The sequence below is a fragment of the Mya arenaria genome, chromosome 12, assembly GCF_026914265.1.
Source record: "Mya arenaria isolate MELC-2E11 chromosome 12, ASM2691426v1".
In the NCBI taxonomy this organism is placed as follows: Eukaryota; Metazoa; Mollusca; class Bivalvia; order Myida; family Myidae; genus Mya; species Mya arenaria.
This window is the reverse complement of record NC_069133.1, coordinates 69,021,147-69,027,248: the sequence shown is the minus strand read 5'-3', so window position 1 is coordinate 69,027,248 and position 6,102 is coordinate 69,021,147.

The window sequence follows — 6,102 nt, the reverse complement described above, 5'->3', positions numbered from 1 at the left end:
CCTGCGTTGTTGTCCTGGGAGGTGCATACATGCACATGTATACAACCAGTAGACTAGCTAATATTACATCTAGAAACCTGTTTATATTCTGAAATATTCACCTATCTTTCATCATACATTACTATTGACCAATGCATCTGGCATAATGGACATCATTGACACTGCATTTGTTGAGCATTATTAACATAACTTTCACAGTGAAAGTTTTGGCATTGTAATTCTTGGGCAATATTAACATAACTTTCACTATGAAAAGTGTTGACATTGTAATTGTTGAGCAATATTAACATAGCTTCCATAATGATGAGTATGGGCATTGTAATTGTTGAGCAATATTAACATAGCTTCCACAATGACGAGTATAGGCATTGTAATTGTTGAGCAATATTAACACAACTTCCACAGCGGAAGTATTGACATTGTAATTATTGAGCAATATTAACACAACATCCACAGCGGAAGTATTGACATTGTAATTGTTGAGCAATATTAACATAACTTCCACAGCGGAAGTATTGACATTGTAATTGTTGAGAAATATTAACACAACTTCCACAGCGGAAGTATTGACATTGTAATTGTTGAGCAATATTAACATAACTTCCACAGCAGAAGTATTGACATTGTAATTGTTGAGAAATATTAACACAACTTCCACAGCGGAAGTATTGACATTGTAATTGTTGAGCAATATTAACATAACTTCCACAATGACGAGTATGGGCATTGTAATTGTTGAGCAATATTAACACAACTTCCACAATGACGAGGATTGACATTGTAATTGTTGAGCAATATTAACACAACTTCCACAGCGGAAGTATTGACACTGCATTTGTTTAGCGATATTAACATAACTTCCACAGCGGAAGTATTGACATTGTAATTGTTGAGCAATATTAACACAACTTCCACAGCGGAAGTATTGACACTGCATTTGTTTAGCGATATTAACATAACTTCCACAGCGGAAGTATTGACATTGTAATTGTTGAGCAATATTAACACAACTTCCACAGCGGAAGTATTGACATTGTAATTGTTGAGCAATATTAACATAACTTCCACAATGACGAGTATTGACATTGTAATTGTTGAGCAATATTAACACAACTTCCACAGCGGAAGTATTGACATTGTAATTGTTGAGCAATATTAACACAACTTCCACAATGACGAGGATTGACATTGTAATTGTTGAGCAATATTAACACAACTTCCACAGCGGAAGTATTGACACTGCATTTGTTTAGCGATATTAACATAACTTCCACAGCGGAAGTGTTGACATTGTAATTGTTGAGCAATATTAACACAACTTCCACAATGACGAGTATTGACATTGTAATTGTTGAGCATTATTAACATAACTTCCACAATGACGAGTATTGACATTGTAATTGTTGAGCAATATTAACACAACTTCCACAGCGGAAGTATTGACACTGCATTTGTTTAGCAATATTAACATAACTTCCACAGCGGAAGTATTGACATTGTAATTGTTGAGCAATATTAACACAACTTTCACAGCGGAAGTATTGACATTGTAATTGTTGAGCAATATTAACATAACTTCCACAATGACAAGTATGGGCATTGTAATTGTTAAGCAATATTAACACAACTTCCACAGCAGAAGTATTGACATTGTAATTTTTGAGCAATATTAACATAGCTTCAACAAAAAAAGTACTGGCATTGTAATTGTTGAGCAATATTCAAATAACTTCCACAGCAGAAGTAATGGCATTGTAATTGTTGAGCAATATTCATATAACTTCCACAATTAAGAGTATTGGCATTATAACTGTTGAGCAATATTCATATAACTTCCACAATTAAGAGTATTGGCATTATAAATGTTGAGCAATATTCAAATAACTTCCTCAATTAAGAGTATTGGCATTATAACTGTTGAGCAATATTCAAATAACTTCCTCAATGAACAGTAATTTTCACAGAATTACCACAGTGAAGGCAAGTGGCACTGTGATTGTTTAGAAAAGTTCAATTACCATCCAAAATGAGTATAGACTCCAGGGTTCTCAGTTCAGTCATAAAAATGTGGGTGCTCAATGCAATATCGGAAAACAGTACGAGTCCATCCTTATTGGTATAGCAGGTCCTTATCTTAAAAATGTGAGTGCTAAATGGAATTTCAGAAAAAGGTATGAGTCCATCCTTATTGGTATAGCAGGTCCTTGTTTTGTATTTGATATATAATGTAAAGGTGTTAAAGGTTTCTTCTACACGAAAACTCTTGCATGAAAACTCATGCACTAGAATACCAATGGATTAGAGTTGCAATCAACATCAAAGTTACTTTGAAATACAATGCTAGTGACCGCAAATAATACATAATCCATAACATAACAAGACAAATGGTAAAATATGTAAAACAAACATGACATGAAAATTATACATAGCTTTCTTGCCTGTTGCCAGGATGGAATACTGTGCTCTTAACTACACAGATATTGCTATTACCATGTTATATCTGCATACCCTACAATATTGAATAAATACGAGCACAGAAATATGAAAACGTGATAGATTATATTAACTAAGATTAGAAACAACCAATACTGCCTTTTCAAAAGTTCCTAGAAAAGTACTGCACTTAGAATTCACACAATTTCAACTGAATAATGTATCAAATGCACTTAACAATAAGACTTACTTTAAGTTACTTGAACACTAAAGTGGTAATAACTATGGAAAACAAGCATCTGCAGCTAAGCATTGAAGTTCACCCAGGGTCCCTCATGTATAAAAACATTGAGAAATCTCAAGCTCTGTTCTCGTCGTTGTGGAGACCTTTCTCTGAGTACATCCTCTACAGCTCTGGACTAATTTCTTATCATCAGTATCAATCCCTGGACAAAATACCTTTCCCTAAGTAATGATGCTCTATTCCATCCGGGATGTCCTATCACCATGACGTCCCTTCCTTTCATCATTTCCATAAGCCTCCGGTTATACGACTTTAAAAAATGCTTGGGTTACTATCACCAATCTCCGTCCTAACTCTGCAAAAAACTTATCATACTCATATTTCCAAATTCCTTCTCGTTGTTATATCTTCCTTTGTATCACATTGTTCTCTGGTCGATAGTGTATTAACTTATTACTGTCCGCCTCCATCGTGTCTGAACTATGTTCAATACATCCAAATCACTTTCAAATATATCAGCAAAAATAATCATGTCATCTAAATAGGTTACGCAGATGGTCATATCTCCTAAGCAATCTTCAATGGGGCGCAGATAAGTTGCAGGACAATTTGACCAACTTTAAGGCACACGGACGTATAACATTAAATATAAGATTTCCTTCAGTCGACGCAGTCATCCTAATGTGTTTCTTCCACTTCAGTCTGGTTGTACCCAGCTTTCATAACTATAGTTACCAGCCAGACAGTCAAAACATCTCCATTCCTAGGTAATGCGTAAGAGATTTTGGTATTACGATGATCGAGCATCCTTCTATACACAATCCATTTCTCTCCCTGACTAATGCAACGTTACTTGTCCATGGTGATCTAGATCTTTTTATAATGTCTACATCTATTCTTTTGTAAATGTTGCCTAAGCTCCTTAATCATTCCTGATGTAATACGCCTATGCGGTTGTTAATTGGTATCTGGCCATTGGTAATAAGTATATCCTGTGTTTTATTTTTGTACAGTATCTATACAGGGCAATATAAGGACTAGTCACACAGCTTCTTCAATAAAGATCGTTCTCATTGCAATATGTGGTGATAATTATTCACATAAACTCAGAGCGTTGACATTAAAAATTGGGAGCAATATTCACAATAAAGAGTTCATACTGCAATCTGTGAGCATTGTTCACACAACCTCCACAATGAAGAGTGTTGTCACTGACATTTATGATCAATGTTCACACAAATTACATGATAAAAGGCGTTCACACTGCAACTTGTGAGCATAAATACGCCAAGTGGCGAAAGACGACAATGTGACTGATTAAAAATTCGTTTTTTTCTCCCGCCACTTGGCCTATTTTTTCCCCGCCTTTTGGTGCTGTCGTGTTGTCGTATTTCGAGATATGGCAGAAATCAGCCGCCATAATTATGAATATGATTCTTGCTTTGCAATTTAGTGACAATAAACAAAGTTCTGCTGCGTCAGCATTAAATTTAAAAGGTTCCCACATGCATACCTAAATAGCAAATACCATGTTCAACATGTAAAGCCTGAAACCCAGTGAACTGCTGGTGATTATCTTAATTAAGATCGTTGGAACCTGATATTACTTATTTCAGCTAAAAATGGCAACGAAATGTCAGAAAAGTATACGATCCGTAAAAGCAATTTGATTGTGACAAAACAAAAGGGGATCATTGCGTTGCTTTTATTTCTGATAGTGACATGTATTGTTTTTGACGCAGGCAATTCCCAATTGATAGTTCCCCAGTTCGAGGACGTTAAAAGCGTTCTCGTAATGTGCAAAAATGGTTTTCATCCTCACATCGCTTGCTCGATTTTCGATTGGACCTTTTATTGAACGGTCATACATGTACATCGATTTAATTTCAAATGTTATTTTTTATTTATCGTATGAAGTAATAGGGATTTGATATAAGAGGATATTTTTATATCAATTAACGATCCGTCCATGGAGTATTTAATTTGCAAAAATAAAGAAGATTGTTTTTATTGTTTTTTTGTTGTTGTTGTTGTTTTTTACAGAGTATATGATTGAATTAGTCCATATGGCCCTTGATCAAACATTTTATTGAATACAATGCCAGTAATATAAACGGACATAAAAAAACACATCTTACTTACATTCATGACATAGAACAATGGTTGTACAAAAATTAAAAAAGGCGCTGTAAGGCCTTTTTTTAATGAATTGGGTAACGGATCCGCCGCCCAATTATTTCGAAAACTTCAATTTACATTTCCATATTCCATTTAATAAATAATTGAGTCAGTGAAATTTGTTACATTGTGCTTTTTCTGTTGAGAAGAAGTAGTGCCCAGCAATAAGGAGACATATGCATATTCATTGTAATGTTGATTTGTAGAAATAGTGTTGAAAATAGGATACTCTTGCAGTCAGGATGTGCTTCAAAAACATTAACAAAAAGTGACCGTAAAACTGAAAGTTTGTAATAATATTTAAAATGTGACATTATTTTAAGGTGTAAGTGTATAAAATGCTTATTTAATGATTACATTAATTTGAATTTGAAATTGGTAGGAGAGAAAATTGGACTGTAAAGCCAAACATATGTGTATAACAAAGTGAGCATTTGAATATATCAATATTCATTATAATATTGAGGCATTGAAGACATATTGTGTTGCATAGAAATCAAAACATACTTAAGCATTTCAAATGTCATTCATATGTATCTATGAACATGTCTTTCCTGTTTGTTGTTATTTTGATCTTTTGGTTTTGGGTTTCGCCACAAACGCTATGAAAAATACATGTACATGTATTGTAAAAAAAAATAGAATGAGTATGAAATCCTTTTTTCTTTTTCTTTTTCGCACCACCCGTCCAACATTTTTCCAAAAAAATCCGTTAACCAATTAATAAAAAAATGGCCTAATCTAATCTTTACATGAGCTTACTAGTAACAAATCATGCAGCAAGGATTGAGTTCATCTTACTTTTACAATTAAATAACTGCAGAAAATTTGCAAGAAAGGATAAAAAACATTATTGGCCTGAATAAAGGCAGAATAACGTACAGGCATGTACAAATCTAGTTTCAGTGTTTCGTGTAAGTGACATGTGTACTGGTATGGTGGTCATAAGATTTCATGCCTTTCATTTGCCACATGTAATTTCTCGATATTAATCTTGAGATATTTTTATCAAATTATTTATCATCAGAATTGTTTTGATTATAAGTTGATATCACATTGTATGAACTTTGGATGTAAACAGTATTGACCCATCAGAAATGATTTTCTCAGGATAGTTTAAACATAATTTGTATAATAGAAAGCATTTCTACAGGAACAGATGTTTGGAAATTAATCTACTATGATTGCAGGTTGACTATTTTTTCTTTATAATTACTCTGCATATGTTAATACATCAGACACAGTTA